Source organism: Pristiophorus japonicus, chromosome 25, assembly GCF_044704955.1.
Source record: "Pristiophorus japonicus isolate sPriJap1 chromosome 25, sPriJap1.hap1, whole genome shotgun sequence".
Taxonomy (NCBI): domain Eukaryota; kingdom Metazoa; phylum Chordata; class Chondrichthyes; family Pristiophoridae; genus Pristiophorus; species Pristiophorus japonicus.
The window spans coordinates 22,376,127-22,388,273 of record NC_092001.1 but is presented as its reverse complement, the minus strand read 5'-3'; positions in this window follow the sequence as shown (position 1 = coordinate 22,388,273).

Below are 12,147 nucleotides of genomic sequence, written 5' to 3'. Positions count from 1 at the left end.
ATGCTGAAAATGACGTGCACAGCACGTTTAGTGAGTTGGTCTTACCACAGGTAAAGGGTACACTGCCAGATACTAAATTGGTGAACAGCAGGAAGAGAAGTGCAAGGAAGGTAGTGCAGGGGTCCTCGACAGTCATTCCCCTGCAAAACAGATACACTGCTTTGGGTACGGTTGAGGTCGATTACTCATTCGTGGGGAGCAGCAGCAGCCATGTTCATGGCACCGTGGGTGTGTCTGCTGCACAGAAGGGCAGGAAAATGAGTGGGAGAGCAAAAGTAATAGGGTATTTGATTGTAAGGGAAATAGATAGGCATTTCTGCGGCCACAACTGAGACTCCAGGATGGTACGTTACCGCCCTAGTGCAATGGTCAATGAGGTCTCGGAGCGGGTGCAGGACATTCTGAAAAGGGAGGGTGAACAGCCAGTTGTCGTGGTGCTTATAGAAACCAACGAGATAGGTAAAAAACGGGATGAGGTCCTACGAGACGAATTTAAGGAGCTAGGAGCTAAATTAAATTGTAGGACCTCAATGGTAGTAATTACAGGATTGTCACATGTGCCACGTGCAATTTAGAGTCGGAATCGCTGGATAGCTCAGATGACAACGTGTCTTGAAAAGTGGCTCAAGTGGGAGGGGTTCAAATTTCTGGGACACAAGAACCGATTCATGGGAAGGTGGGACCAGTTCAAACCGGATTATCTGAACCTGAGCAGGGCTGGAAGCAATGATTTCGGGGAAGTATTTGCTCCTGCTGTTGGGGAGGAGTTAAACTTACATGACAGGGTGATGCAGGGAGACAGAGGTAAATAAAATGTAGGCAGAAGCAAAATATAGAAAGGAGAATAGGAGAAGTGGAGGGCAGAGAAATCCAAGGCAAAAACCAAAAAGTGCCACTTTACAGAAACATTTTAAATGCGTAAAGTTTGTCAAAAAGAGAAGCCTGAAAGTTCTGTGCCTCAATGCGAGGAGTATTCGGAATTAGTTGGATGAATGAACTGCGCAGACAGCAGTTAACGGATATGATGTAATTGGCATCACGGCTCCAGGTTGACCAAGGCTGGGAAATCAACATCCAGGGGTTTTCAACAATTAGGAAGGATAGGCAGAGGGGAAAAGGAGGCGGTGTGGCGTTGCTGCTTAAAGTGGAAATTTATACAATAGTAAGGAGGGACATGAGCCTGATTAATGTGGAATCGGTATGGGTGGAGCAGCGAAATTGCAAAGGACAGAAAACGTTCGTCGGAGTTGTGTACAGTCCAACAAACAGTAGTAGTGAGGTTGGGGACAGCATCAAACAAGAAGTAAGGGATGTGTGCAATAAAGGTACGGCACTTATCATTGGCGACTTTAAATGATATATTGATTGGCCTTACCAAACTGGTAGCAATGCAGTGTAGGAGGATTTCCTGGAATGTATTATGGATGGTTTTCGAGAACAATATGTCGAGGAACCAACGAGAGAGTGGCCATCCTAGACTGGGTGATGAGTAATGAAAAGGGACTAATTAGCAATCGCTTGTGCGAGGCCCCTTGGGGAAGAGTGAACACAATATGGTCGTATGTTTTATTAAGATGGAGAGTGACACAGTTAATTCGGAAACTATGGTCCTGAACTTAAGCAAAGGAAACTTTGACAGTATGAGGCGTCAAATGGCTAGAATAAACTGGAAAAGGATACTTAAAGGGTTGACGGTGGATAAGCAAAGGCAAACGTTTAAGCATCACATGAGTGAACTTCAGCAATTGTATATTCCTGTCTGTAATAAAAAAAAAAACGGGGTAGGAGGCTCAACCGTGGCTAACAAGGAAAATTAAGAACATTGTTAAAGCCAAGGAAGAGGCAAATAAATTGTGTAGAAAACGCAACAAACCTGAGGACTAGGAGAAATATAGAATTCAATAGAGGAGGTCAAAGGGTTTAATTAAGAGGGGGAAAATTGATGACGAAGGGAAGCTTGCAGTGAACATAAAAACTGACTGCAAAAGCTTCGATAAATATGTGAAGAGAAAAATATGAGTGACGACAAACGTAGGTCCCTTGCAGTTGGATTCAGTTGCATTTATAATGGGGAACAAAGAAATGGCCGATCAATTGAACAAATACTTCGGTTTGACTTCACGAAGGAAGACACGAATGTACTCGGGGCAGTTGGTCTCGTGATGAGGAGAAACTGAACGATATCCTTATTCGGCGGGAAATTGTGTTTGGAACAATGATGGAATTGATGGCCGATAAATCCCGAAGGCCTGATAGTCTGCATCCCAGAGTACGTAAGGAAGTGGTCCTTGAAATAGAGGATGCATTGGTGATCATTTTCCACCAGTCTATAGACTCTGGATCAGCTCCCATGGACTGGATCGCAGCTAATGTAACACCACTTTTAAAAAAAAGGAGGGAGAGAGAAAACGTAAACGTTAATTATAGACCGTTGAGCCTGACATCAGTAGTGGGGAAAATGTTGGAATCAATCATGAAGGATGAAATAGCAATGCATTTGCAAAGCAGTGACTGATCGGTCCAAGACAGCATGGATTTATGAAAGGAAAATCATGTTTGTCGAATATTCTGTAACTTTTTGAGGATGTAGCTAGCAGAGTGGACAATGGAGAACCAGTGGATGTTTTGCATTTGGACTTTCAAAAGGCGTTTGAGAAGGTCCCGCACAAGAGATTGGTGTGCAAAATCAAAGCACAATGTATTCGGGGCAATGCACTGATGTGGATCGAGAACTGGTTGGTAGACAGTACGCAGAGAGTCGGGATAAACGGGTCCTTTTCAGATTCGCAGGCAGTAACTAGTGGAGAGCCGCAGGGCTCAGTGCTGGGACCCCAGCTCTTTACAATATATATTAACGATTTAGATGAATGAATTTAGTGTAAAATCTCAAAGTTTGCGGATGAGACGAAACTGGGTGGCGGTGTGAGCTGTGAGGAGGAGACTAATAGGCTGCAGTGTGACTTGGACAGGTTAGGTGAGTGGGCAAATGCATGTCAGATGTAATATAATGTGGATAAATGTGAGCTTATTCATTTTGAGGGCAAAAACACGAAGTCAGAATATTATCTGAATGGCGGCAGATTAAGAAAAGGGGATGTGCAACGAGTTCTGGGTGTCATGGTTCATCAATCACTGAAAGTGGGCATGCTGGTACAGCAGGTGGTGAAGAAGGCAAATGGTATTTTGACCTTCATAGCTACGGGATTTGAATACAGGAGCAAGGAGGTCTACAGCAGATGCACCGGGCCTTGGTGAGACCTCACCTGGAATATTGGATTCAGTTTTGGTCTCCGAATCTGAGGAAGGACGTTCTTGCTATTGAGGTAGTGCACCGAAGGTTTACCAGACTGATTCCAGGGATGGCTGGACTGTCATATGAGGAGAGACTGGATCAACTGGGCCTTTATTCACTGGAGTTTAGAAAGATGAGGGGGGATCTCTTAGAAACGTATACGATTCTGACGGGAGTGGACAGTCTAAATGCGGGAAGAATTTTCCCGATGTTGGGGAAGTCCAGATCCAGGGGACATAGACTTCGGTTGAGGGGTAAGCCATTTAGGACTGAGATGAGGAGAAACTTCTTCACTCAGAGAGTTGGTAACCTAAGGAATTCCCTGCAACAGCGAGTTATTAATGCCAGTCCATTGGATATATTCAAGAGGGAGTTCGATATGGCCCTTATGGCTAAAGGGATCAAGGGATATGGAGAGAAAGCAGAAAAGTGGTACAGAGGGAATGATCAGCCATGATCTTATTGAATGGCGATGCAGGCTCGAAGGGCCGAATGGCCTACTCCTGCCCCTATTTTCTATCTTTCTATGTTTCTATATAGCATTTAACTGAGTGAGGAGATAACTTCATATTCAGGAATCAGAGTTAGTTGGAAAATGTCAAATCATTGTCCTTTTTCCCGATGATCAGCCGAAACCTTCTCATGTTCACCAGTCAGTCTATACCCTCCTGAAAACTATTACTATTGTGCTCATTGTGTACTGCACATCGTCATCTTGTATCATCGACAAACTATTAAATTATATTGTATATACTCAGATCTAGGGTTCATGAATATATTTCAAAAAGAGCAGTCCTCCTAATACGAATGGAGGGAGCAGTATAGTTGCCTCCAGTGAGAAGAACAACCAGTCATCAATGTTCTCTCTTATCTGTCTCTGAACCATTGTCATGTCCATGCCGCCCTGACCATTGAATCCCATGGGTTAGAATTGTATCCACAACAGTTAAGTGGTAGTTTGTCAAACGCCCTTCGAAATATATATATGGATTCCCAACAAAGTGTATCACCTCGCATTCATCTGCATTGAAGTTCACTTGTCACAAGTGCACAGCCTGCATGTATTCTAATGTCTATTGTGAATCTCCTTTCGAGAAATATCTCTTGACTATAGGATGGTGGGCGTCCGTTTATTCAATAAAAACAAAAATAATTAATAACGGCAGCCGGCCGCTTTGTGCAAGTTGTGGCAATTTGATCAGTAATTCCAAAGGTTAAATAGGGGAGCAGGCTCGAGGAGGCAAATTGCCTACTCCTGCTCCTATTCCTTACGTTATGTCACTAGGTACTGCTGCTTTTCATTAAACTTGGTAAATATATTATTAATTACAAATAAAAGAATCGCTGCCCGCTTAACATCAGCCTCAATTTGTGTCAATCCATATCTAAAATGCACCGAATATTCACAGCTTCACCCCACGCACCCAATTCTCATCTCCACCCCACCCCTCCCAATATCCTCAGACCCTGGCCACCCACTCAATATCCTCAGACTCTCTCCACCCACCCAATATCCTCAGATCCACCCCACCTCACCCAATATTCTAAGACCCTCCCCACCCACTCAATATCCTCAGATCCACCATAACCCATCCACTCTCCTCCGATCTGCCCACCAATCCAATATCGTCAGACACTCCCCACCTCATCCAATATCCTCAGACTGGCCCCACCCCCCAATATCCTCAGACCGTACCCACACCACCCAATATCCTCAGACCCTCCCCACCCCATCCAATATCCTCAGACCCTCCCCACCCCAACCAATATCTAAGGTCCTCTCCACCTCATCCAATATCCGCAGGCACTCCCCACCACAGCCAATATCCTCAGCTCCTCCATAACATACCCAATATCCTCTGCTCCACTCCAGCCCACCCAATATCCTCAGACCCTCCCCAAACCATCCAAAATCCTCTGCACCCCCATAACCCATCCAATATCTTCAGACCTTCCCTACCACACACAATATGAGTGAGGTCAGTGATGTACCTGGATGTGTAGTGAGAGTATGAGTGATGTCAGTGTTGTATCTGGATGGGTAGTGACAATATCAGTGAAGTAAGTGATGTATGTGTAATGTTAGTGACAGTATAAGTGAGGTCAGTGATGTATCTGGAAGGGAAGTGAAGGTAGGAGTGAGGTCGGTGAAGTACCTGGACGGATAGTGACAGTATGTGTGAGGTCAGCGATGTACCTGGATGGTCAGTGACAATATGACTGAGGTCAGCGATGTACCTGGATGAGTATTGACAATATGAGTGAGGCCATTGATGTACCTGGATGGGTAGTGAGAGTTTAAGTGAGGTCAGTGATGTATCTGGATGTGTAGTGACAGTATGAGTGAGGTTAGTGATGTATCTGGATGGGTAGTGAGAGTATGAGTGAGGTCGGTGATGTATCTGGATGCGTTGTGACAGTATATGTGAGGTCAGTGATGTATCTGGATGGGCTGTGACAGTATGAGTGAGGTCATTGATGTATCTGGATAGGCTGTAACCGTATGAGTGAGGTCAGTGATGTACCTGGATGGGAAGTGACAGTATGAGTGAGGTCAGTGATGTATCTGGATGGGGAGTGACAGTATGAGTGAGGTAAGGGATGTATAAGGAAGGATAGTGATAGTATGACTGAGGTGAGTGATGTATCTGGATGGGCATTGACAATATGAGTGAGGTCAGTGATGTATATGGATTGGTAGTGACAGTATGAGTGAGGTCAATGATGTATCTGGATGGGTAGTGAGAGTATCAGTGAGGTCACAGATGTATCTGGATGGGTAGTGACAGTATGAGTGAGGTCAGTGATGTACCTGGATGGGAAGTGAATGTATGAGTGAGGTCAGTGAAGTACCTGGATGGGTAGTGACAGTATCAGTGAGCTCAGTGATGTATCTGGATGTGTAGTGTCAGAATGAGTTCGGTACGTGGTATATCTGGACGGGTACTGACAGTATGAGTGAGCTCAGTGATGTACCTGGAAGGGTAGTGACAGTATGAGTGAGGTCAGTGAAGTACCTGGATGGGTAGTGAGAGTATGAGTGAGTTCAGTTATGTACCTGGATGGGCAGTGACAGTATGAGTGAGGTCAGTGATGGGCCTGGAAGGGCAGTGACAGTATGAGTGAGGTAAGTAATGTATCTGGATGGGTAGTGACAGTATGAGTGAGTTCAGTGATGTATCTGGATGGGCAGTGACATTATGAGTGAGGTCAGTGATGTACCTGGATGGGTAGTGAATGTATGAGTGAGCTCAGTGATGTACCTGGATGGGTAGTGACAGTATGAATGAGGTCAGTGATGTGCCTGGAAGGGTAGTGACAGTATGAGAGGTCAGTAATGTATCTGGATGGGTTTTGACAGTGTGAGTGAGTCTGTGAAGTAACTAGATGGGTAGTGACAGTATGAATGTGGGCAGCTATGTATCTGGATGGGTAGTGAAAGTATGTGTTATGTCAGTGATGTATCTGGACGGTTATTACAAACTGTTCCACCAAAGCTGTGCAGATGTATTTTGATCTCGATGCTTTCCCATACCAGGATTTGCATGTCGAGCAGTCTGCCTGGCACAGGCTTCAACATGCAGGCACTCGTTACAATCATATTCCACAGGCTCGTTCTTCAAACCTGCTGCAGCAAACATTGCTGCGAGCGGGCTTGCTGCACTTCGGAGCCTGTTAACCTGGAAACAGCTGCAGGCCGGAGCCCTGAATCACTGAGTATGTGAAGAGCAGCCGAATGCAGATATTGTGCTGCGAATCGTGTCTTGAATGACGGTGCTCTTATAAAGGGCATTGGCACACTGAACGCTTTCGGCCATTGAATATCAGATGCAGTGGTGGAGATCGAATGAGAGTGGGAAAATGTTGGATAGTGAGTCTGGGGCAATTCGAGAGTGGGGAGAGAGATATAATGGTGGAGAATGAGAATGAGGAGAGAAACTGGCAGAGATTGAGAGACAGAGCGTGGGGAGTGAAAGATATTGGAGTGAGCATGGCTGAGGGTAATCGAGATTGGGGCCAGAGAGAGTGGGGGAAAGAGAGGGGAGACGGAGAGAGTGAGGGACAGAGAGATAGTGGTGTGAGTGAGTGACAGACTTCGAAAAACAGAGAAAGAGTGACAGACAGATATGCATTGACAGAGAGAGAGAGGGAGAGGGACAGTCAGAGCTAGGGAGCCTGCGAGACAGTGTCATAAGAAAAGGAGAGAGAGAGAGATAGACAGCAAAAGAGGGAGAAAGAGAGATATTGAGAGAGAGAAAGAGTGGTTAGACTGAGGTTTGTGTCGTCCGTTCCGGGAGACGGCACAGCGGTCGCATTTTGGATCTACAACAACACCTTATATTTATATCGTGCCTTTAACATGGCGAAACGTCCCAAGGTGCTCCATCGGTGTATGCTGAGATAAAACAAACTTGACACTGAATCGCACAAGTAGAAATTAGTGCAAGTGATCAAAAGTTTGATGCAAGAAGAAGGTTATAAGGAACATCTTAAATGGGAAAAAAAGGTAGGGATGTGGAGAGGATTCGGGACAAATTGCAGAACTTAGGGCCAAGGCAACAGAAGACACGGCCACCAATGGTGGAGAAATTATAATCAGGGTGCTCAAGAGGGCAGAATTAGCGTATTGCAGACATTTCTAAGGTTGTAGGGTGGAGGAGGTTAATTAGATAGACAGGGGTTAAGGGCAATGGAGGGATTTTAAAACAAGGATGAGGATTTTGAAGTCGAGGCGTTGTTTAACCGAGGGCCAGCGTGCATAGGGGAGATGGGTGACCGGAATTTGTGCGAGTTATTTCATTGGCAGCAGAGTATCGGTTCACCTCAAGAATACATAGGGTAGAATGTGGGAGGCCAACCAGGAGTGTGTTGGAATAGTCATGTGTAGAGGTAATGGAGGAATGGAAAAGGATTTCAGCGGCCGTTGAGCTGAGGCAATGGGCGGAGACAGGCGATGTTACAGAGATGGAAATAGGCGGTCTTAGTAATGCGGCGGATATGTGGTCGAAATCAAATTTCAGTGTCACATGTAATACCAAGATTGCGAACAGGCTGGTTCAGTCTCACACTGTAGATGGGAAAAGTCATGGAGTCAGGAGCTAGGGAACGGAGTTGTGGTGGGGACAGAAAACAATGGCTTCGGTCTTCCCAATATTCAATTGGAGAAAATTTCTGCTCATTCGGAAAAACACAGGTGGAGGTGCAGGACATGTTCTGTGACCGCAGGGAGGAGGCTAAATACAACAATCCTTAGGCTCACGGACTCCCGAGGTCAGTTCTAGTTACATTTTGCGAGGTTTTGGTCCCCTTTTTGAAATTGTTTCTCCAGGTTATTTAAATCATGTTGCGAGAGACGAGATTAGGTTTGTGGACCCGTTTATACCTCTGAGACTGTGAGAGACGGAGGGAACAGCAGCAGACAAAGAGAAAACAACTTCTCCAAAACTGATCCCAACTCCTCGCCAAGTCTGAGGGTGGATAAACTCACCGCCTTCTTAGGAGGTTTCACCACTTTATTCACCTTCTTATTTGAGCTCCGTTTGGAATCCGTTTATTTTATAATTTTCGTTGTGTGCTCAACGACATCATTGAAGCGGGACAGAGAAACTTGGAGCAAATTATTCTCACAATGTTAGAACGAGCCTGAAAAAAGGTTGAAGATTTTTAATTAACCTGTCACAAAAAACGAACGTTGAAAACACGTTTTCCCCAAGTTTCGAAGATGATTACAGAAGAAACAGAAAAAAATCAGCCTCTACTCCTCTAAACAAGTCCCAATCTGATCTTTAAATCCGAACACTTTTAAAGAGGCTCCGAATTGCTTAACACGTTTAAAATTGAATGACTTCAATATTTGATGTTGAGCGATTGAATTAAGTGAGCAGCTTTACACAATTATGCACCCCATGCTGTTGAGGAGGGGAGGGCAGGGGAGGATGTGTAGGAGTTACACATTACAGTTATTGACATTAAAAGTAACATTAAGCCGTTTAGGAAGAGAAGCAAAAAAGGGGGAAAACACAAACCTTTTTATTTATATAACATAAAAACAGAAATTAAGGAAATATGCAGAGAGAAACAGAACTAATGTTTCAGGTCTGTCAACTTTCAGAAGTGTAAAATGATAGAGATGTAACAGATTTAAAACAGGTGCAGAGGCAGAGAAAGTTGGGAGTGGAGGAGGTCAAAAGGGAAGCTCTGTGTTATGGTGGAAGACAGGATAGGTTAAATCCTGATTCTGCACCTGGTTAAAATATGTTCCATCTCTAAGTTCTTCCAGTCCTGACCGGAAGCTCACAGACCTAAATGGCTAACTTACTTTCTGTCTCCACAGAAGCTGCCTAACGTTCTGAGTAGTACCAGCATTTTCTGTTTTAGTTTCAAATTCTAGCATCCGCTGTTTTTGCTATTGTGAAATATTTTATTTTGTCTGTCGTTCTACAGTCCGAACAAGTGTCAGAAAAATCTAAATATAGATTTCCTTTGAAACGTTTTAAGGAATGTTAATAGATACAAGAGTTATGTAATGATGTATAAAATAGCAGGAATCGAGTTTAGAAGAAACCACTATTTGTTTTTTGAGAATGACACGGAATATATTTTGATTAAACCGACATTTTACAATTTAGATTTGGTATATATGTTTGAAACAGGAGAATAAAAATTGAGAGTACAATTAAGTTTGTGTCCCACTATATAATTGGGAAGTACCTAAACTAATGCAGCACTTTTGGTAATAAGAGCAGACATTAATATATCACCGAATGTTTGAGAGAAATACATTAGAAGGAAAATTTGTATTTTAACATCTGTAATTCACCATATTAGTAAAGATTTCCATGTCCGACTGATGGATTGTCCTGTCCAGGAAGAAAGATGAATGTTTATTTCTGTTAAATCATAGCTTTGCCTGCATTTCGATTTGAATTCGGTGACGGACAGTGTGCATGTGTTTTTCTGCACTTTTGAATAAGTGCCTCATTTCTAACATGTTTCATGGCATGGTGCTGGTACAAGAAGGCAACTTTTATTAATGGAAGTGATTGCAGTTGGAAATTGCGGTCCATTATATTCAATTATATTTTTTACCCTGAACTAAAGAATTACGGCAATTGTATGTGCTGTGTGCCTGCTGGTATTATGATTAATATTCTAATTACTATTGTGGACATACAGGAAAGTTACTGTTCCTGCTGCTTGTGCTGCCATTGCTATGGTCACATGAGAGATGCGGCTAATAGGTTAACAAATTTAAAATTAATACAAATTTCACGAATATATATTCCTTTTTCAGCTCACCTTCGGCTTTTGGAGTGTTTTGATGCATAACTGACTAACAGTTATGCAGTGTTAATGCTTTATTATGCAGTTCTTTTATAAGCCACTCCTTTGTGATCAGTTATCATTTTTAATACATTTTGTACATAACAAGCTAAAAGGTTTGACGTAATTCTATCGTAAACAAACGTGCAGAGTGGTCAGGTAAATATCAAACGATTTTCAATATGGATCAGTGTGAGTTGGGGCATTTTGGTCGGAGAGATTATGATCCAACCTACCCTTGGAAACTAAGACTACAAATGGGGGAGAACTTCAAAGAGATCTCTGGATACATATACACAAGTCACTAAATGTAGCATTGGAGGATAATAAGGCCACACAAGAGAAAATGAAGCACTGAAGATCATTTATAGAGGAATATAATTAAACAGCAGAGAAGTTATGTAAACCCTGTATCGAACCTTGTCTGATTGTCCAATGACCTGAGACGGTGTGCTGCCAATATGGCATAACTCGAGATAAGATTTTAAGTGGTTGCTGCTGCTGTCTTTGTTGTAAACGTTGTTGTAAATATTGTTGTTGTAAACTTTTCCCAGGGAGAAAAGGTCGCGCTAAATGGAGTTTCTGGCGCGCTCATTAGAAACAATTATAGGCAACATTGGTGGGGAGGAGCGGAGGGTATTGGGTGGGGTGCGGATGATCTGAGGATATTTTTTGTGGTATGGAGGGTCTGAAGATATTGGGTGGGGTGCGGAGGGTCTGAGGATATTTGTTGTGGTATGGAGGGTCTGAGGACATTGGGTGGGGTGGGGAGGGTCTGAGGATATTGGGTGGAGTGGGGAGGGTCTGAGGATATTGGGTGTGGTGGGGAGGTCTGAGGATATTGGGTGGGGTGCGGAGGAGATGAGGATATTGATGGGGTGGGGAGGGTCTGAGAATATTGGGTGGGGTCAGGAGGATGCAAGTATATTGGATGGGGAGCGGAGGGTCCGCGGATATTGGGTGGGGTGCGCAGGGTCTGAGGATATTGGGTGGGGTGTGGAGGAGCTGATGTTTTTGGGTGTGGTGGGGTGGAGCGGACGATATTGGTGATGTGGGGAGAGTCTGAGGATATTGGATGCAAAATTAGATATGTAAAGACACAAAGCGAGGTTTATGTAATCAGGGCAGTGGTCCTGATAGATGAAATAAATAACATCTTCAACGAATAGCAATAAACCGTTTGGTTTCCTTATTAATTCCAAAATCTCACGCAGATAAATGGCTGCTTTATTGCATTATCAATTGTTTTATTCAGTATATTGTTTGATACTATGCTTCAAATATTTAAGACACAATTCTCGAAAGATCATCTCACCATAAACATTCGGAGACATGTAGATTGAGCAGTGAAGTGGGAAGTGAATTTCAAGATGAATGTGAGGTAATACAATTTGGTAGGAATCTAGATGTATCGAGAAATATTACGTTTTTGAGGATGTGTTTAGGACTGTTGAAAGGCCTTTGACAACCAGCCACTTAATATACTTGTTGACAAAATTATAACCCATGGGATTAAAGAGACAGGGCAGTAT